The 22,583-nt window shown below is 42.7% G+C and overlaps 1 protein-coding gene across 3 annotated transcripts in view; it reads left to right on the top strand.

Moving 5' to 3' along the window:
• The window catches only part of RIN2 (Ras and Rab interactor 2), a 222,561-nt gene that overhangs the window by 10,235 nt on the left and 189,743 nt on the right, over window positions 1-22,583 (top strand). Inside the window, exon 1 of one of the 3 annotated variants that reach the window (XM_045981051.1) lies at window positions 15,325-15,472. The exons of the other annotated variants lie outside the window; for them this stretch is intronic. The gene's annotated coding sequence lies outside the window, so the exon portion shown is untranslated. Of the gene's footprint in view, window positions 1-15,324; window positions 15,473-22,583 lie in introns of those variants that run through there. 3 annotated transcript variants of the gene reach the window in all.

Raw genomic sequence — 22,583 nt, 5'->3', positions numbered from 1 at the left:
CCCTCCCCTGAACACGGCCACTGCAGCACATCCAGTGGTCTTCGTGGTTTGTCCGCTTGGTGATCTCATAGGAATCACAGACTGAACGTGTCCCAAACAAGCTCCATGTACTGCTCCTTCTCATTTCCCCATCTCCACAAATGGCTCTATTCCAGGTTTTCAGGCTCAGCACCTTGGGCTCCCTCAATCCCCCTGCCACATTCAGCCCATTGGCAGTGTTATCAGCTCTGCCTTCAAAATACATTCCTCTCTGTCCGCTTCTCACCATCCCACTGCTGCTACCTCAAAGCCCATGTCATCTCCTACCTGGAATCTTGTAGTGTCCAACTCACTGATCTTGCTTTGTTCTTGCCTCCCAGCCATGTTTTTCTGATCATGTGCACAGCCATCTTTTAAAAAATGGAATCGCCTCTCTACTGTCCTTTTCCGCCAGGGCAGGGAGCCCTCAGCACCCTCTCAGGAGTGGGGGAATGCCAAGCATGGCGGCTGATGGCTTAAAGAAGTGGGCAAGCAGAATGGGTGGTTCTTGGCCATTGATTTGGGGATGAGTTGTCCATTCCATTTCCATGGCTGATTTCAGTCATCTCCTGATAACCCTGTTAGGTCATCCTGTTCCTGTTAGAACTTCAAAGTTCCTAATAATACAGTGACAGTGATTAAAGTCATTATTAAAATTGACATCATAGACCTCAACTGCAGCAGCTTCTTGCAAGACACATCCCTAAAGGCAAGGGAAACAAAAGGAAAAATGAACTATTGGGACTTCATCAAGATAAAATCTTATGCACAACAAAGGAAACAGGCAATAAAACTAAATGGCAACCTATAGAATGGGAAAAGATATTAGCAAATGACATATCAGATAAAGGGCTAGTATCTAAAATCTATAAAAAAACTTATCAAACTCAACACCTAAAACCCAAAAAATCCAATCAAGAAAATGTGCAGAAGACGTGAACTGACATTTCTCCAAAGAAGGCATACAGATGGCCAACAGACTCATGAAAAAATGTTCCAAATCACTTGTCATCAGAGAAATACAAATCAAAACCACAGTGAGATACTACCTCATACCTCTCAGAATGTCTAAAATGAACAAGACAGGGAACAACAAATTTTGGCAAGGATGCGAGGAAAGGGGAACCCTCTCACACTGTTGGTGGGAATGTAAGCTGGAACAGCCACTCTGGAAAACAGTATGGAGGTTCATCCAGAAGTTAGAAGTAGAACTGTTCTCTAACCCAGCAATTGCACTACTGGATATTTACCCCAAAGATACAGATATAGTGAAAATAAGGGGCATGTGCACCCGAATGTTCATAGCAGCAATGTCTACAATAGCCAAACTGTGGAAGGAGTTGAGATGTCCTCCAACAGATGAATGCATAAAGAAGATGTGGTACATATATACAATGGAATATTACTCAGCCATCAGAAAGGATGAATATCTACCATTTACATCGACATGGATGGAACTGGAGGGTATTGTGCTAATTAAAATAACTTGATTAGAGAAAGACAATTATATGGTTTCACTCAAATGTGGAATATAAGGAATAGTGCAGAGGACAGTAGGGGAAGGGAGGGAAAACCAAATGGGAAGAAGTCAGAGAGGGAAACAAACTATGAGGCTCTTGACTGTGGGAAACAAACTCAAGGTTGTAGAAGGGGAAGTGGGTGGGAGGATGGGATAACTGGGCCATAGGTATTAAGGAGGGCACGTGATGTGATGAGCACTGAGTGTTATATGCAACTAATGAATCATTGGACACTACTGTACTATATGTTGGCTAATTGAATTCAAATAAAATAAAAAAAGAAAGTCATGGAGTGTACAAGAATAAATAAAATATATTCTATAATATTATATAACTCATAATATATTATGTACATACAGTTTAAAAGGGATAAACTTAGTTTTATATAAAACTCATGGTCATGCCCTTGCTTTCCACTCACCAGCACCAGTCACCATGACCTTTGGGGTTCTTTTGTTCTAACCCTAGGGTTCTGTCTGTGGAATAACTACTCTCATACACAAGCAGGATTTGGAGCCCTTTGCAGGTTCCCCTCTTTTTGCTCCTGGACAGCTGGTCAAGGCAAAGCTCAAGTTCCTGAACTCCACTCACATAGTGCATCCAACCCGACTCAAGTGTCACTTCTCCCTCCCAGACCCCAGCCACCACGCACGGTTCACTGAAGCAGGAAAGGGGGATAGCTTGAGGGATAGCCTGGGGATAGCTTGAGAGGATAGAGTCATAGCACAGCAAAGGCTCTCAACCAACTGACTTGGGTTTTCCAGAGGAAGTCAGAGAGGAATGTGGACTGGGCACATCATATTTTTCTTGGAGTAGCAAGTGAGAAAAGCAATATTTTTGCAACTAGAGAAGAAATGGGGAAAAGATCAAGAGCCAGTGAATACAGAGGATGGGAGAGGAATATTAACATAAAATTTTCCCTTGTCTTCTTCCTCTGTGGCATATGAAGGAATTGAAAATGCCTACAGAAAATCATTCTATTATTTTATTTTTACACACTCAGTGATGTTATTTTTAATAGTGACTATAATCACAGTTGCCATATTATTAGGAACTTTGTAGTTCTCTTGTGATCTCCCAAGCACAGTCATCTGGCCTCTGGCACACCCTAAGCCAGCAGGAGGTCAAGCTGTGGCTCATCTAGCACTTGCCTCTCCAGAGGCCCCAGTACCTAACAGAGCCATCAGGAGAGGACCGAAACCAGCCACGGAGAGGGAATGGATAGCTCATCTCCAAATCAATGGTCAAGAACCACCCACTATGCTTGCCCACTTCTTTAAGCCATCAGCTACCATGTTTGGCATTCCCCCACTCCTGAGAGGGCACAGAGGGCTTCCTGCCCTGGTGGCTTTTCATTTTCATTTGCTTCCAGGGTATTTTAAAAAAATTCTTCTTTAATTTCCTGTTTGACCCATTCGTTCTTTAATAGCATACCCTTTAACCTCCATGCATTTGTGGTCCTTCCAAATTTCTTTTTGTGGTTGACTTCAAGTTTCATAACATTGTGGTCTGAAAACATTCATGGCATGATCTCAATCTTTATGTGCTGGTTGAGAACTGATTCTGGAGAATGTTCCATGTGTACTAGAAAAGAATGTGTGTTCTGCTGCTTTAGGGTGAAATGCTCTGATATCTGTTAAGTCCATCTGACCCAGTGTGTCATTCAAAGCCCTTGTTTCCTTTTTGATCTTTTGCTTAGATGACCTGTCGGTTGCTGTGAGTGGGGTGTTAATGTCCCCGAAAGCATTGTTGTTAATGAATTTCTTTAATTTTGTTATTAATTAGTTTATATATTTGGCCACTCCTAAGTTAGGGGCATAAATATTTACAATTGTTAGATCTTCTTGTTGGATAGACCCCTTTATTATGATAATATAGTGTCCTTCTTCATCTCTTAGTACAGTTTTTGGTTTAAAATCTAGTTTGTCTGATATAAGGATGGCTACTTCAGTTTTCTTTTGATGCCCATTAGCATGAGAAATGGTTCTCCATGCCTCCCCCCCACTTTCAATCTAGAGGTGTCTTTCAGTCTAAAATGATTCTCATACTGATGGGTCTCGTTTTGTTTATCCAACCTGATACCCTGTGTCTCTTGATTGGAGTATTTCATCCCCTTACATTCGGAGTAATTATTGAAATATATGAATTGAGTTCCGTGATATTACCTGTAAAGTCGCTGTTTCTGTAGATTGTCTCTGTTCATTTCCAGTCTCTGTTTGTCTTGGAATCTCTTGATCTCTCCTATTCTGAATGACAGTGTTGCTGGATAAAGTATTCATGGCTGCATATTTTTCCCATTTAGCTCATTGAATATACCATGCCAGTTCTTTCTGGCCTGCCAGATCTCTGTGGACTGGTCTGGTGCCAGCCTTATGTGTCTGTGTTGGTAGGTTAAGGGCCTCTTGTCCCAAGCTGCTTTAAGGATTTTCTCTTTATCTTTGTAATTTGCAAGCTATGCTATAATATATTGAGATGTTGATCTATTTCTCTTGATTTTGAGGTGGATTCTCTGTGCCTCCTGGACTTGAATGCCTGTTTTCTGACCCAGATTAGGAAAATTCTCAGTTAAATTTTGTTCAAGTAAACACCTGCCCCTTTCTCCCTTTCACCTACTCCTCATCTTCTAGGACTCCTATAATATGGATATTATTTCTTGTGCTCTAATAGGTGTCTTTCCCTCTTCAGCTTCCTTATTTTCCATCATTTTATCTTTTATATCACTAATTCACTCTTCTGATTTGTTCATCCTCATTTTTTTTAAAAGATTTTGTTTATTTAGTTGACAGACAGAGATCACAAGTAGGCAGAGAGGCAGGCAGAGGGAGAGAGGGGGGAAGCAGGCTCTGGGATCATGACCTGAGCCGAAGGCAGAGGCTTTAACCCACTGAGCCAACCAGGCGCCCCCGTCCTCATTTTTATGACCTTCACTTGGGACTGTATCTCAGTAATAGCATTTTTAGTTTTAGCCTGACTAGATTTCATTTATTTATTTCTACAGTAAGGTATTCTCTAGTGTCTTTTATGCTTTTTTCTAGCCCAGTTAGTATCTTTATAATCATTGTTTTAAATTCTACTTCAGACACCTTACTTATATCCACGTTGATTAAATCCTGGCCGCGAGTACTACCTCCTGTTCTTTCTTTTGGGGTGGATTTCTCCATCTTGTTATTTTGTCGAGAAAAGAAAAAAAAAGGAAGAAAGAGAAAACAACAACAAAAACAGAAAGTCAACAACAAAGAAACCCTAGATCCTGGGTGTATTTTCATCTGCTTGTAAAAAGAAACTAGATCCCAAAATAAGAAAGAAAAACGTGTATGTATAGGTGTGTGTCTGCCTTCGGCTCAGGTCATGATCCTGGGGTCATGGGATCGAGCCCCGAATCAGGCTCTCTGCTCAGCAGGGAGTCTGCTTCCTCCTCTCTCTCTCCCTGCCCTTCTGCCTACTTGTGATTTCTGTCTGTCAAATAAATAAAATCTTTTTTAAAAAAAAAGAAAAGAAAAGAAATGCACCTCCAGTGAGCAGAGAGGCAGGACTGTGTGCAAGCAGCTCCAGATTACAGCAGGTGCTGCTGTTTTGCTCCCTGACTGCTTTCAGCACGGACAGGCAGGATGAATATGGTGATGCCCTGCTCGCTAGCCCTGGAGCTGGAAGTTCACATCTCCTACTCTTCAGTGTGCCCTTATAGAAGAGCAGTTAACCCTTGTCTCCCTCATTTCCATCAGAACTCTGTGTTCACCTGGCTTGTGATTGAGTGTTTTTATCTCAGGCACCCACCAAACTTTACCCACTCCTGTGGCATGGACTGTGCCATTCCACCCTGGGGGAGGAGGTGCTTGCTGTGGTTCTGCTACTAGCTGGGCCCCTGTCCAGAGAGTGTCACCTGACCATGCGTGGGTTTGCAGCTTATGGCAACACAGCAGAAAGCTGGCACCTAGACTCGTTGCTCTCAACCAGCTCCCCTACTGTTATCCTTGGGAGTTCTGCTGCTCTCAGCCTCCCTCCCCGTCCATTCTTTTTGTGACCACCTGAGACCACGCTGTCCCACCTGGAATTCCACCCCACGTCACCGCTTGAGTAGTGTCCCCCACTGTAGGGGACTTCTAAAAGTTCGGATTTTGCTCTCCACTGCTTATAATACTTTGTGGTAGCCTCCTTAACCAGGCTTCCCCCCACCCCCACCATATCCTCAGACATATAGCTCTGGATTCAAGTCTCCACACCTATCTTCCAAATGGTGGTCACTTTTCTACTGGTAGACTTGCTGCATTTATTTTCTCAGATTTCTGGTTGATTTCTCAGATGTTCAGAATGATTTGATATCTAGCTGTAATCCAGGGACCAGAGAAACTTAGGGTCCCCTATTCCTCTACCATCTTTACTGCTCCCCCAAATTCTCATCTTTTATTAACAAATAATTTCAAATAGAAGATGCATTATAGTTTTTCTCTTTATTATTATTTTTTTTTTCAGTTGGCTCCACACCCAGCATGGAGCCCAACATGTGGCTTGAACTCACAACCCTGAGATCAAGACCTGACCCGAGATCAAGAGTCCGATGCCTCACCAACAGAGCCACCTAGCCACCCCTCTTTTTTATTATTTTTAAAAGAGGTAAAATATAACAACATTTACCATCTTAACCATTTCTAAGTGTATGTTTCAGTGGCATTAACATTTGTAATGCCTTACAACCGTCATCGCCACAGAACTCTCTTCACCTTATGAAATGGAAACCCTATACTCCTTAAACATTAGCTCCTCACCTCTTCTCCCCAGCTCCTGGCAACCACCATCCTACTTTCTGTCTCTGTGTATGAGAGTGGGATTAGACTACTCTGTGTCCCTCACCGGTGTGGAATCAGAGTATTTGTCTTGTTGTGAACTGGCTCATTTCACTTAGCATAATGTCCTCAAGATTCAATCATGTTGTAGTGTGTGTTAAAATACCCTCCTTTTTCAAGGCTGAATGATATTCTGTTGTGTATATGTATACATACCACATTTCATTGATCCATTCATTTGTCGATGGGCACGTGGGTTGCTTTCACCTCCTGGCTGCTGTAAAAAATGCTGCTGTGCATGAACATGAGTGTTCAGATATCTCTCTGAGACCTTGTTTGCATTTTTCAGAGAGTATACCCAGAATTGGAAATACTGGATCACATGCTGATTCTGCTTTTATTTTATTTTTTTTTAAAAAGATTTTATTTATTTATTTGACAGAGAGAGATCACAGGTAGATAGAGAGGCAGGCAGAGAGAGAGAGAGGGAAGCAGGCTTGCTGCTGAGCAGAGAGCCCGATGCGGGACTCGATCCCAGGACCCTGAGATCATGACCTGAGCCGAAGGCAGCGGCTTAACCCACTGAGCCACCCAGGCGCCCCTGATTCTGCTTTTAATCTTTTGGGGGAATTGCTCTGCTATTTTCCACAGTAGCTTGCATCATTTTACATTTCCACCAGCAGCTCACAAGGGTTCCAGTTTCTACACATCCTCGCTAACACTCGTTATTTTGGTCTTTTGATAGGAGTCATCCTAATGTCTGTGACGTGTTGTCTCATTGTGGTTTTGATTTGCGTTTCCTTAAAGATTAGTGACGTTGAGCCTCTTTTCATCTCTGTGTTGGCTATTTGTATATCTTCTTTGGAGAAATATTTATTTAAGATCTTTGTCCATTTTTTAATCTAGTTGTTTGTTTTTGCTATTGAGTTGTAGGAGTTCTCTCTATATTTTGGATATTAATCCCTTATTTGCTATATGATTTGCAAATATTTGCTCCCATTCTCTAGGTTGCCTTTTCACTCTATGGTTTGTGTCCTTTGAGGCACAGGTTTTCTTAACTTTGAAGTAGTCCAATTAATTTTTTTCTTTTGTAGCCTGTGCTTTTGATGTTAAACCCAAGAACTCATTGCCAGATCCAATTCGTATTTTCTTTGTAGAGTTTTATGATTTTAGCTCTAATACTTAGGTCTTTAATCCTTTCTGAGTTAATTTTTATATGTGGGCTAAGGTAGGGACCAACACTTTCTTTCGCATGTGGATATCCAGTTTTCCTAACACCACTTGTTGAAAAGACTGTCCTTTGCACATTGAATAGTCCTGGCCCTCATGTTGAAAATCGTTTTACCATATGGATGGGTTTATTTGTGGACTTTTATTCTATTTGTTGGTCTGTATGTCTGTTCTTATGCCAGTACCACACTCTTTTGGTTACTGTAGTTTGGGAGTAAGTTTTGAAATCATGATGTCTTAAGGGTTTTATAAATCATTCATTGAAACTGACCCTCCATAGCCTAGAGGTTCCAGGAAATGACTATTTAAAACCAAACCCTCAAGTAAACTGGAGTGGTCTTTACTCACAGCAGAAACATTCACCAATATTTTTCTCTTACTTTGTATGGTTTTCAGCTGAGAATTGACCCTCCTTTCCATAAGGATTTCCTGTTCATGTAAAATCTTTTCTTTGGTGCAATTTTCATTCCACATGAATTCAGGTGGAGCAAAGCCTTACTTGGTGGCTTCCTTGTGCTTTTACTTTGCTTTTTTTTTTTTTTTAATATTTTATTTATTTATTTGAGAGGTAGAGAGCGACAATGAAAGGAGAGAGCATAAGAGGAGAGAGTCAGCGGTAGAAGCAGACTTCCTGCCGAGCAGGGAGCCCGATGCGGGACTTGAATCCAGGACTCCAGGATCATGACCTGAGCCGAAGGCAGTCGCTTAACCAACTGAGCCACCCAGGCGCCCCTGCTTTTTTTTTTTTTTTTTTTTTTTTTAAGTAAAATTTAACTCTTAGAAACAAAAAAAAAAACCATAATTGGCTATGAGGAGGCTTGGGACCTTTGATTACAGTCAACACGTGTTACAATCCAGTACTACAAGGCGTGATTTTCCTCCAAATCTAATGAAATTCTTAGAAAGGCAAATAATGCTACAGAAGATGTATTTACAATAGATTAAAAAAAAAAATCATGTCTCTGTTTAGGATCTATCTGAATATATCTTCATTTATTGGGAAAGAAAAATAAAGTCTCTTGATACAGAAGTGATTAACTTTGGAAATGCGAAGGCTGTTGCCCCTGGGCATTTATAAGTCTACAGATTAGTCTACAACGCGCTTCACTGCCAGATGTTAAAAAAAAGGGGTAGCATTCAGTGACCAAACAAGATGGTGAATTAAATTTGCATGAGCATTGGGGCGCCTGGGTGGCTCAGTGAGTTAAGCCTCTGCCTTCAGCTCAGGTCATGATCTCAGGATCCTGGGATCAAACCAGGCATCAGGCTCTCTGCTCAGCAGGGAGCCTGCTTCCCCCTCTCTCTCTGCCTGCCTCTCTGACTGCTTGTGATCTCTCTCTGTGTCAAATAAATAAGTAAAATCTTGAAAAAAAAATTTGCATGAGCATCTATGTAGACAAAGAACTTTCGATAACAGAAATACCCTAAAACTCATTGAATCCTACCACCTAACTTTACATAAGGGGAAACTGAGTCCTAGAGTAGTTAAATTATGTGTCCAAGCTCTTATAACTGGCACGCTTATCATTTGGGGCTGCTAGCTTTGCACTGGCGCTGTGCTGTGTGGGTCCTTTATTTAACAGTTGCTGAGATGAATGACAGTTATGTTTGATTTTAATCTCAAATCATTAGTGCCTCTTTATTTTCTTTCAGGGGAGAAACAGTCCGATCTAGAAGGAAAGACATTTTGTGTTTTTATTTATTTTTCTGAGATAATGTAATGTAAATTATACTTTTATAACAGAATTATTGTTAGAGCTTGGATTATTTTAGTTTGTTGCCCCCAATATATTAGCTGCTCTGCTTTCAAACTAATGACTTTCTAATTTTTTCAAATTAAACAAGTAAAAATTTAAGTTAAAAAAAAGACCAATCATCATTTATGTTCTTTTGCTCTTGATGTCACAGAGCATGTTAGATGAATAAACTCTGGCCATAAACCACTCTGTAAAAGAATGATCCAGAAGGACTCTGAATGTAAGGAAGTTTTAAAGATCTCATGCAATTAATTTGGCTTATCAGTTTCTTTCTATGTGTTTTTGTTGATGTATTTTTCTTTTCTTTTTTTTTAAAGATTTTGTTTATTTGACAGAGATCACAAGTAGGCAGAGAGGCAGGCAGAGAGAGAGCGGGAAGTAGGCTCCCCGCCGAGCAGAGAGAGCCCGATGCAGGGCTCAATTCCAGGAACCTGGGATCATGACCTGAGCCGAAGGCAGAGGCTTAACCCACTGATCCACCCAGGTGCTCTGATATATGATTTTTTTTAAATGTCTAACTAAATGGAATGGAGATCTTCTGATGAAAATAAAAAGTGCTGTGATGAAAACTGTAGTTCCCACTATGTTGGGAACTTTATCTGCTTTATTCCATTTGGGTCTACTACACAGTTTGTGAACTAAGTGAAATGAGTTCCATTTTCTAGATAGGTAAACAAAGGCTCTGAGAAGGTAAGTGAACTTGTCCTAAGTCACAAAGATAGTAAGTGGTGCCAGAGCCAGGATTTGCAACCAGGAGTAGCGGATTGCAAAGTGTCGCTAGGACTTTCCGTGACACATCCCCAGCATGGCCCGAAGCCCCATCCCTGATGCTTTTGCTTCCTGCAGATGCTGGGCAGGGAGAACCTGAGCTCCAGGAAATACACATGTCTGGCAACCAGTGCTTAGAACGCACCAAGCAATGGAATATGTGTGCTGTGTACCTTTGGAGGAAAGATATCAATTCAGAAAGCTGGGACCTCAGAGGACCCCTGGGGGTGCAAGGGAAACTGAGGCCCAGAGAAGCCACAGGCATTGCCTGCTAGCATCTGTGAGTGTGTCCCAGGCCTCCCAACTTTTCTGACTCCTGGGGTTTCCCTTCTCCTTCTTCACAGCCGAAGAACAGCAGTGGAAAATCCAGATCTTGGATTAGGGAAAATTAAAAAAGCCAGAAGGTAGGAACAGAAGAAAGAACATTTTAAGTGACTTAAAAGAGAAAATCAGGTCCCACAATTGATCTAGTGAGGGCGCTAATGGGACTATTTTGGAGGATCCACCCACTTGGATTACTGCAAAGCTGTAAAAGGAGAGCTGGATGAGGCACCTGGGTGGCTCAGTGGGTTAAAGCCTCTGCCTTCGGCTCAGGTCATGATCCCAGGGTCCTGGGATCGAGCCCCGCATTGGGCTCTCTGGCCCGCAGGGAACCTGTTTCCTCCTCTCTCTCTGCCTGCCTCTCCGCTGCCTGCCTCTCTGCCTACTTGTGATCTCTGTCTGTCAAATAAATAAAATCTTAACAACAAAAAAGGAGAGCTGGTGATATTCTTTGCGTTTTTTGGGTCTGGAGAAGCAGCGTCATGCCCAGGAGGGCCCTGCATTGAGGATCGGAGAGGGTCTGATTTCTGGCTTAATTCTCATTGAGATCCAGCCACTCCTCATCAGCAAATGGCAGCTCCCCTGTGTCAGGCACCCCAAGCCCAGACAGAAATAACAGCAACAATGACAATAATAATAATGATGATGATAATAGTAACAGTAGTTAATCTTGGTAACTGAGTGTTACCGCACACCCAAGTGTTAGGGGCCACGCAGCTAAGGGCTCTTCTTATATTGTGAAGGATTGGGATAGGTTCGAAACAAAAGAACAGCAAGATCAGATGTTAATTAGGGATCCATGTTCAAGGAAGCTTCCAGGTTGTTTTTCAGATTTGTGTCTAAGCACAGCCTGGCCTACAGTTCATGCATCAGTAGAGCTGAAACTCAGACTGGTGTAATTAACTTGCTCAGGATCCCAGGATTAAAAGACAGGGATGCAGGGATTTGCATAAGAAATGTAATTTCACATTCTAGGACCCCTGTTGTCTCCTAGGATGAAAACCATTTATTGTGGCTGCCCTTGTCAAACTGTAGCCCAACAGGAAGGCTCAGAGAAGAGTCCTCAGACCCAAGCATTAGAAATATGCATATTTTTACATAACCAAACATTTAGAGATTTTGTAAAATAAAATCTGTGCTGGTGAGTAGCCCACCTCTCAAAAGTATCACAGCTGGGGGGCACCTTGGTGGCTCAGTTGGTTCAGAGTCTGACTCTGGTTTTGGCTCAGGTCGTGATTTCAGGGTCCTGAGATTGAACCCTGCAACAGGTTCTGTGCTCAGTGGAGAGTCTGCTTGTCCCTCTCCCTCTCTTTCTTTGCCCCCGCCCCCACTGATGCTCTCTCTCTTTCTCAAATGCCCCTCCCCCTTTTTTAAAGATTTTATTTATTTGACAGAGAGAGAGAGAGAGACAGTGAGAGAGGGAATACAGGCAGGGGAAGTGGGAGAGGGAGAAGCAGGCCCTCCCGAGGAGCAAGGAGCTGGACTCTGGGCTTGATCCCATGACCTGAGCCAAAGACCGTTGCTTAACCAACTGAGCCACCCAGGCGCCCCACAAATGAATAAGTAAATCTTAAAAAAAAACAAAAACAACAAAAACCCTACCACAGCCATTGCTGACTGAACTCAAGTTAATGCAACCGATCTGGGTTTTTATTGGGACCAGCATATTTTGTGCCCCTAGGGAAGGAACACACCCCCATCTGAAGTGTGCGGAAGCACAGCAAAACCAGCTCAATTCCAGAAGTTGGAGAGTTTGTCCCAAGAGGCAGTGACGTGGCTTCTGCGCTAGTAATACTAGCATTACTGGATAATACCTTTTATTCCTGATTACGAAGGTCACCCCAACTTGTGGACCGTTTGAACAACTCAGAAGAAACCCTGAAGCTCATGGGTTGAATCCTTGGACCCAAGGGTCATGTGACTGAGACCATGCCTTGTTCATGGGAGTGAAGTTTTCTTGAGAAATATCACCCACCAGGCTAGCGCTGGATGGCTGGAAAGCTGCATTTGCCTAGAATTCTGTTGAAAGGAGAGCATTAACACAGGTCAGCCTAGGGCTGTGGGCTGAGAGCACTTGGTCATCAAGGTTACACATTTGTGGTTTTTTTTTTTTTTTTTTTTAAGATTTTATTTATTTGACACACAGAGAGAGATCACAAGTAGGCAGAGAGGCAGGCAGAGAGAGAGGAGGAAGCAGGCTTCCTGCCGAGCAGAGAGCCCGATGCGGGGCTCGATCCCAGGACCCTGAGATCATGACCTGAGCTGAAGGCAGCGGCTTAACCCACTGAGCCACCCAGGCGCTCCCACATTTGTGGTTTTGAAGAAGTAGTGCCTTCCTAAGGAGTCACTGGTGGGGTGGGGGGTAGGTGCTGGTGCTTCATCCCTGCTGGGACATCACATGCCCTGCCCTGCTCCTACTCCAAACTCTGCACGTACTCTCTCTTACCACACAGACGACCCAGTGTGAGTGAGGGCTATCACCGTGAGGCCACCATGAATCGGTGCACCGGTGGTGAGGTGTGCAGCACTCCAGGAGATGGTGCTGAACCCAAAGGTTGGGGGAAAGGTGGTAGGGCGTGGGAGCTTAAGTCTACATTCTAGTGGTGGTTGTCTAGGCAAATCAGTGAACCTCTCTGAGCCTCAGTTTCTTCCTAGGTGAAGTGGGGATAAGAAGAGCCCTGCCACAAAGGAGAGTATCCAAAGAGTTATGCACGTTGTAGGACCTCACTTGGAGGGACAGGTTCTCATGCTCGGCCTTTGCCGTAAGGATGATACTAGAGGTCCTGAACGGGGAGGCCGGGACTTCATTCAGTTGACTTTGGGTCTCCTCCTGCTAGGGAGATGGAAGATGGCTGCCTCTTGGTCAGATGGTTGCATTGGTTAGGAGAGACGAGCCAGTAAACCTTCCACTTTCAGGAGCTTAACCCAAAAGTGAATGTCTAGTCAGTGTGTGTATGTGGGGAGGGGGGTGTCACTTCTCTAGCCTGTTCCCACCTTGTAGAATGTCATCTGGAAGACACAGTTTCGAGGATCATAGCAAAAGGGAAGAGGGGTCTGGAGATGGTTGGAATGAATTTTAAATAGTTTGCTGGACAGAACCCAGCCACATAGGCTCTCCCCAAATGCAAGAACCTCAGGAATAAAAGGCACAGGGGGAGCCCCTCTCCCACAGGAGCTGCCCTGTTCTATAACTTGCTTATTGTATTATTGCCGAGAGAGACCACACTGATGGTGATTTTGATTAGGTGGTTTTCTGGAGGTTGGTTTCTGGGGAGAGCGGTGACCTGACTTTGGGGATCTGTTTAAAGAACCGCCATTCTGTAGCACTCTGGACATCTTACATCTGTCCACATACCCCTCACCATGATTTTCGGAGGGGCAGGAGACTACAGAGGAAGAGGATGTGCTGCTTTCCTTTTTCCCCAGGAAAAGTATTTCCTGGTACTCATCTGCAGCAAATCTTCCTTAACCCTATGCTTGCGGGTACGATGCTACTTAGAGCTAGAACACACTAATGCAGGTTATTGATGACCCAGCTCGTCAACAAAGGTTCCATTTCTTCTGATAGGTTGGTTTCTAAGGTAGGACAAAACCACATTTTAAATAAAGCCCTGTGGAAAAAACCTGTTTAATTCTTTGAGGTTTTGATGCCTAAATGGTTAGCCATTCTTTATCTGGAGTCTGCATGTGACCAGAACCCACAGGCCCATGTGAGATAAAGTAGATACAAATCTATAGGAGAATTATTCAGGGGCGCTTGGGTTGCCCAGTTGTTAAGCGTTCGGCTCAGGTCATGATCCCAGGGTCCTGGGATTGAGCCCTGCGTCAGGCTCCCTACATGGCAGGGAGCCTGCTTCTCCCTCTCCCACTCCCCCTGCTTGTGTTCCCTCTCTCGCTGTGTCTCTCTGTCAAATAAATAAGTAAATAAATCTTAAAGGATTATTCATAAAATATCCTATGGATTGATCACACTAGACTGGCTTGTCTTTCCCACTAAACATCTTGAGGGAAGGGTCCAGATGGCACTTGCCTGTTCCTCGCCATGGGCCCAGCTACCTAATTCAATGCTAGGCACGAAATGTATATTTTAGAATGGTGATTATTGTAAAATAACAAAGTTTAAAAATAGCGGTTGATTTGATTCCGGGCTCTCTCCAAGAATTCAAAAAAGCAGTGATCCTTCTTATAAATATTCATCTGTTTCTCCTGCATTCTAAATGCTTCCCTGGTTTCCATTAGGCATGCGCTTTGCATGGCTTCTTCTAAAACATGACGCCGGTTGGCTATCCTTGTCTTAATCATGAAGATGGGCCCCGGCTGGCGCATGGGTGCATTTATTTCATGGTCACTGACAAGTATTTCGTAAGCTGGGATGGCAGCTCCCGGATGTAACAGGAGGGGAACCTGAGTGCCAGCTAGCTTTGTGACATTGTGAGGGAATGATTAGATAACCTTTGGTCATTTCCACTTCTCCACATACGACTACTTCAGTACATGACCTCACCAAGAGCTCACAGCAAAGAGACTACCAGTGGTCTGTGTTCGGTTTTCTAGAACCCCATGATGGCAGTGGAGGGGAATTCTGTAGAATTCAGGTCATCCTGCCTTACTTCTCCATCCCGTCATAAAACAATAACTTAAACCTTCCATGTTTCACAAGGTTTACATTAATGTGGTTTTCTTAACCCGAATTCCTCCGCGTTCATTCACTCCGCAAGTATTTACAGAGAAGCTACTATGTATACAGGCCTTGGCTGTGGAATGTGGATGGAGGGGCATCTGACCACTGTCCCTTTAAATCAGCTCATGGCCACAGTGGTGGCCCTGGGGACAGAGAGTACTCCAGGCTGTGCCCTGCACACTCCCATTAGGACCTTCTTCTGTGCATCCCTGGACGCTTACTTCCAAGTCTCCTCTCCTTCTCACCCTGTTTGCATCAATGACCCAGTTTGGGGCTGTCTTCCTGGCTCTGAGCTGTCTATGTGGAGGCTCTGAGAGGCTGGAGAAGAGGAGCCGAGCTAGGGGGCCCTCTCAGTCTGACTTCCTCCTGAAGCAGGCCTTGAGCAAAGATCTGAATGTAAGTACTTCATTTGGGGGGTGGCCCTGGGAAGCACTGGTAGGGGAGTAGGAGGTGCGTTGTGGGGGAGGCAGCCGGTCCACGGTATATTATCAATCAAATCAGCCCTGCGGATAAGAGTTTATCGTTGCCAGAGCATGAACTCTGACTCAGTTATCCTGCGCATTAGGTGGCGGGCAAGGGGGCTGGGTATTTCTGTCTCTCAGAAGTCATGATGAGGGCTGTTGGGGTGTGGAGGACTAACGCCCAGCTCTTGAGACGTGCTGTGCTCCCGGCTCAGGCAGCGTCTACCCTCTACCATGGGGACCTGGAGTGAAAAGCCATACATATCTGAGTAAAGTTGGCACCTGGAACCAGGAGCGCTTTGCTAGAGCCCAGAGAATTACCTCCGTCCATTTCAAACTTGAAAATCTCAGGGCAACTTGAAGCACAAGTTTGGCTTCTCCAGTGACTTGTGCCTACAATTTCATTCTGGGTGGCAGATGCTGTCAAGGGTTCAACCCTTTGCTGATAGAGTTGGAGAAAGTTTGTCCGTTTTGGTGACGGCTGTTGATATGTAAGAGTAAGAGTTAGCTTTGGTGTACATTAGGGCATCAGAAAGTATTTTAAGCAATCGGTTTCTTGTGTGTGCTTGTTAGTTATTACAGAGTTCCTTGTTTAAAAAATGCACTGCTGTGCTGAGACATTCCTGCGTTGTGGAGAGTACATAGGTCCGGGTAAAATGGGTGTGTGTGTATATATATGTATGTATGTGTGTGTGTGTGTATATATATATATTTAAAATGGGTGTATATTTAATGCAGTGAATTGCATTATTATTTAAACATACAGAACTCTTAAGTCGTAGTAGCATAATGGTGATTGCCTAAATCCAAATTTTTGTATACCTTCTCCCCCAAATCCCTCAAATCAACAAACAGAGCAAATAAAAGCATCTTTTACACATGCCTTTAGTATTATGAGGAGACATCATTTTACAAACTTCAAGTTACCTGTACAGAGGGAGAAAAACACCCAAGTTCAGCTGGACACCTCTGGAGCCCACCCGTAAGGAGCACTGGATAGACAGGAGAACAAGTAAAGAAGAGGCAGGAATTGAGGAGCCTGGGGTGATGCAGCCCATCCAACATCACCTCTAGGAAGTCAAGTCCCATGCCGAGTGTTAATACTTGAATGCTGGTGGGACCCGTAGTGATAGTCCTGGGAATGATGAGGCTTCAAGACAGAAGCAGGAAATTTGGGAGGGCACTTACTGCTTGGAGACTGGGCGATGTGGAGAGAGAACGAGAGGGATAAAATTAAGAGCCCCCCAGAGATAAAAAGGAATCAAAATCAGAAGAGACCCTCCCCCCAAAACCTTGCTGTTCCCTAAGGAAACGGCACTTTACCACGTCAACAGCAGAGGGCGTGTTTGAACCAACAAACTTAGGTACTATCACCCAAAGCCCTGTTTCTGTCTCCACAAACTCATTGCTGGTCCAGAAAGGAAGTATTGTTGGAGGAGCAGAAGACAGCAGACAACATGCAAGCAAAGCTGCAGTCAGAGGAAAACAGTTTCAGAATCAAAACATTTCACAGGATGAATTATCACTCTGTCCAAAAGCACACGAGCATACACACACACACACACACCCCAAAGTAGAAGAAAACGGTATAGTGTTTAGCATTAATTATCCTGAGATAAGCATTCTCACATTTCACATATATATTCATATATATCTTTCCACATACATATCCATATATGTGTCTATGTGTATATATGTGTGTGTATACATATATATTTATATGTATATATATTTATGTGTGTATGTATATATACATTCTGAATCAAAAATTTGAAAAATCAGAACTAAAATGATTAAAACCTTGGAAGATGTGAAATGGGAGTTGGCTGAACTTGAGAGAGGAGATGAATTTTCGGTTTGTAGATACTAACTGGACAGCAGACTGACCAATAACCTAGCACCCTTTGTGAGTTGCCCCTGTCCATCATCCATGGTTCTTTCTTCCTGAGCTCCAGGCCAAAGCAAGTGTTCCTTGCCCGTAACTACTCTCTTCCAATGGGAAACATTTTGTCAGGCCAATTTTGTTGATAGTTTTAACTTTCCAAGTTCTCCATTAAATACCACTCTAGGAAATACCCAAATATTTTCTAAGGGTGATTGGATTCAAGTGGTATTTATTAAATAGATGAAACCTTTGAAGGATAGCATCATCTGTCTTGATGAAATGTCAGATTTTCAGAGATAACAGACTTTTCAGAGATGTTTCTAAATTGCAATGAATGATCACAGTAAATTAGGCCATATTTTACAGTCATTTCTGTAGAGAAAGAAATCACAAAGTAATTTCTGTATACTATGTTTATCTTTAAAGTTGCATGTTTAAACAGATGTGATGGTTTTTTCCCCTCCTCTTTGTAACCAGAAACAGATTAGAAATGCTTTCTCTTGGTTTACATATCTGAAAAATGAGAGTGGCATGGGTTCTGTCATACGTGACATTTGCAGTACATGCTAACTTAAGACTGTGGAACAGATTGTATTTTTCCAGAGATGGCTACATCATTGCCCAACCCACGTGTTCTCTTAGCCAGCTCCTCATCAAGAGGGAAGTCTGATCCCTTCCCTGCGTATCTGGATACATTTGTGTCTCCCTTGTAACAGTAGAATGTGGCAGGAATAATACTGCATTACTTCTGAGGATAATTTGGAAGAGATGAAGCAGGTTCTACTTTGCTTTCTGGAACATGCTTGCTGGAGCCCTGAGCTGCCATTTAAGTAGTTATACCTGTCCACAGTCACCATGCTGTGAGGAAGCCCAAACTAGCTCCTGGGAAGAGACCACATGGTCTGAAACTTTAGGAAGGCCAGTCTCAGGCTGTGCCAGCTGTGCCTCACACACAGCCCACTGCCCTTTGTTCTAGTTCCAACTAACATCTGGCTGCAACCACATTCAGAACTTTGGGCCAGAACTGCCCAGCCAAACCCTGCCTGATTTCCAGATGCTCAGAAACCATAAAGATAATAAAATGATGGTTGTTTTAAGTCAGTAAGTCTTGTGGTGATTTATTATGTTGTAAGAGCTAACGATTATGAACGAAGCCTCAAGGAATAGGACTCTTTCTATGCCTAATACTTTTTGCAGTGGCTTTGTTTTGGATAATTTTTAGAGACAGTTGATAGACTAGAATGTAGACTAGAACCCCTCTTTAGATTTTGCATATGAACTAACCTATCCACTGGGAAACAATTGAGCTCTTTTCAGATAATTATCTTTTGTAGTTGCAGAGCTTCCCCTATTGCTTTTGGTAGAAGTAAGTGATAAGACAGAATGCTGGAGAGAACTGTTTACTTTGTTCTTGAAGGGGATAAAACCTTAAGAATGCAGGAATTAAGAACATGGCAGCCATTTTCAAGGCTTTCTGATGAGGCCCAAGTTCAGTAGCTTTCCTGTTGGCCACATGGTGAGCATACCTATCCAGTGGCTTAGGCAATAGTAAAGAGAAGTGACCTCAAACAGAGGGCTGGGGCAGGAAGATTTGATTCCTAATGATATAGTGGCTGTGTTACGGAGTCAGACTGTCTGGTTTGGATGCTGGCTCCCTTGCATAATGGTGGTGTAGTCATTGGGTAAGTAGTCCATTTTGCTGTGGCCCTGTTACCTCATCTGTGCTACAAAGGTTGTCACAAGGATCGAGTGAAGTAGTACCTGGGAATGGCTAATACAATGTCAGGCATATAGTTAGTATTCAGTGCTTTCAGGATTTTAAACTTCAGATCCATGGACCTAGATCTAGTGAAGGGGAGAATAAAACACAGGAACTAAGAACCATCCAGAGATTAATGTTTGACTCAAATGTGTGGTTAGTGGTGGCCACAGTACTGCCCATGTGGTAGATAGGACAGCTGCTGACCTGCTTGATCTGTCCAAGGTGATGGTCTTTCCCAAACAGAAGAGTGCAGTTCTCCAATCAGCAAAGCAGTGTACTCCCTTCCTGAAATGTCCAAATAAGTTATCAAGGTCCCTTTGTAGAATCGAACATTTAAATTTAAAATATTGAAAGCAAACTAGGATTAAAAGGCAACTGCCTTGGAGTGTCAGTTGAGCATCCGACTCTTGATTTCAGCTCAGGTGGTGATCTTGGGATCATGGGATTGAGTCCTGTGCAGGGCTCCATGCTCAGTACTGAACCTGCTAAGGTTTCTCTCCTTCTCCCTCTGCCCTTCCCCCCCACACTCTTTCTTGCTCTCTCTCTCTCTCAAATAAATAAATCTTTAAAAAAAGAAAGTCAACCACCTTAACCATCCATTTTATAAGAGCACTAAGGCAAGGAAGAAGAAATGAAAGTTATTAAAATTAGAAAAGAATAATTAAAAGTGTCATTCAGCGATTAATATACTAGCAACAGTTAGAAAAGTTAACAAAACATATGGTTTGCCATGTAAAAAGTACCATAAAAAATATCTAGGAAAAAAAATTAACAGCAGGTGTGCATGAATGCCCCACCAAAAAGTAGAAAACATTGGGGAAAATTAAAATTAAGATCTTAAAAAAATAAAAGCATATGCCATGTTCATGGGTTTGGAATACTCAATGTTTTAAAGATGTCAGTTCTCCCTTAAATGACATAAAGATTCTTTGAAATTTTAATTAGTGTTCCAGTAGGGGTTTATCCTATAAAAGTTGACAAGTTGATTACAAAATTTAAATGGAAATGAAAAGTAATTATAATACACAAGGAAATATTTAAGAATAACAACAAATCTGGAGGTTTCATATTACCAGTTTTAAGACTTGCTCTAAGCCTAGGTAATTGAAATTGTAGCATTGAAACAGGGATAGATAAATCAATGGAACAGAAATGAGAGTCCAGAGATAAACCTACAGATATGCAATCACTTGACTTACAAGAAAGGTTACCCTACAATTAAGTGAGGGAGAGGAGAGTCTTTTCCATAATTGATGTGAGGTCGCTTGTAGACTTGTAAAGAAAAAAATTAAGCTTGGTCTCCATGCCATACAGAAAAATTATTTCAAAATGGATTATAAATTTAAAACTATCAACATTCTAGAAGAAAACATAAGAGAATATCTTTGTAACCTTTGAGAAGGCAAAACTTTTTAAAAACAGAACTGTTAATAAAAGAAAAAGTTGGATAAATTTGACTTCATTAAAATTACTTTTGTTCATTCAAAATCCCCTTAAAAGAGTAAAAAATACAAGCCACAAACTTTGAAAAGGTTTTTTTTTTTTTTTTTTTGGCGGGGGAAAAAAAAGATATTTGCAATACATGCATCCAATCAAGGACTCAAATCCAGAAGTATGTATATATGTAGTAGACAACTCCCTTTAAGAATGGACAAGAAGTGGGGCACTTGGGTGGCTCAGTGGGTTGAGCCACTGCCTTCAGCTCAGGTCATGATCTCAGGGTCCTGGGATCGAGCCCCACATCGGGCTCTCTCTCAGCAGAGAGCCTGCTTCCTTTCCTCTCTCTCTGCCTGCCTCTCTTGTGATTTCTCTCTGTCAAATAAATAAATAAAATCTTAGGAAAAAAAAAAAAAAAAAAAAGAATGGACAAGAAGTGTGCCTGCGTGGTTCAGTTGGTTAAGCGGCTGCTTTAGGCTCAGGGCGTGATCCCAGGGTCCTGGGATAGGACTCCACATTGGGCTACCTGCTCAGCGGGGAGTCTGCTTCTCCCTCTCCCTCTGTCTGCTGTTCCCCTTGCTTGTGCTCACTCGCGCTCTCTCTCTCTCTCTCTCTCTCTCTCTCTCTCGCGCGCGCGCTCTCTCACAGTCTCTGTCAAATAAATAAAATCTTAAAAAAAAAAATAGACAAGAGACTTGAGCAGACACTTTCTAAAGGAGGGTATCAGAATGTCTACTAAACACGTGAAAAAATAATGTTCAGCCAGAAAGGGTCTCATCTCAACCAAATGCTATTTTCAGCAGAGAAATCAAAATAGCACAAAGGTAGATCATGACACAGCCACCAAGATGGCTGAAATTAAAATGACTAACAACATACCAAGTGTTAATGACAATGTAGAGAATTTTAACTCTCTTACATTGCAGGAGAGATATAGGTTGGTACAAGATTTCTGAAAGAGCATTTTGCTATAGTGACGAAAGCTGACTATATATCTGTCCTATGGCTGAGAGAGTATACTGTGAAGGTGACCCACAGAAATGAGTGCTTGTGTCCACATGTATTTATTTATGATAGCCAAAGCCTGGAAACTTCCATTACCTACATAATGATGGGAAGGAATGAACTACTGATAGATAACAACGTGGATGAATCTCCCAGACATAATATTGACTTTAAGAAATCATAAAAGTACATATTGTATGGTTCCATTTATATGAAGTTAAAAAACACGCTAATTTACTCTATGCCACAAGTCAGAGTTTGGGGGCTACTGAATATGGAAGACTTGAGAGAACCTTCTGGAATGTTGTGAAAAATCATCAGGCTGTACCCTTAACAGTTGTACGCTTCACTATATGAGAGCTGTATGTACTTCAATAATGTATTTCCTCTTCCTTATCTTTTGTTCTGTGACAGTCTTTGAATTTTCTTCCTATTCTTTTATGACATTCCTGTCTCCAGTAGCTTCTTTTCTCTCATTTTATACAAAACTCTTTCCACAGTTCCATTATTTTCTTTTGCTATAATCTGTCTTGGGCATTTTACCTGTGATATCACCTGTCTGCTTTCTGTAGGGGACCCTTTCCTCATATGTATTTTGCTCCAATCTGCCTCCTCCCATGGCATCCTAGTGTAAGGGTCTATTTAGCCAGAGCGGCCCCACCTCGGTTGAACAGCCATTTTGTTGTTTATGCAGTAAAACTTAAACTGACCCTGCCCCCTTCCCGAAACTTACTTAAAAGCAAGTCCGGGAAACCAGTCCCAGGTAACAAAGCCCAAATACAAGGGTGAGTCAGCTCAGGTGGAGATAACAGCCCGAATGCAGGGATGAGTCGGGTCAGGTGGAGACATCCAATCAGTAAAGCTCGCATACTGTCTCCCTAGCTACCAAGGAGTGTGGGCCCCGCCTTTTGGGCACCAATTCTGACCACGGTGATACGCTAGTTCAAATAGCTACTA

This window comes from Meles meles, chromosome 16, assembly GCF_922984935.1.
Source record: "Meles meles chromosome 16, mMelMel3.1 paternal haplotype, whole genome shotgun sequence".
Lineage (NCBI taxonomy): Eukaryota > Metazoa > Chordata > Mammalia > Carnivora > Mustelidae > Meles > Meles meles.
The sequence above is the reverse complement of the archived record's forward strand: the minus strand, read 5'-3'. Positions and strand labels throughout refer to the sequence as shown.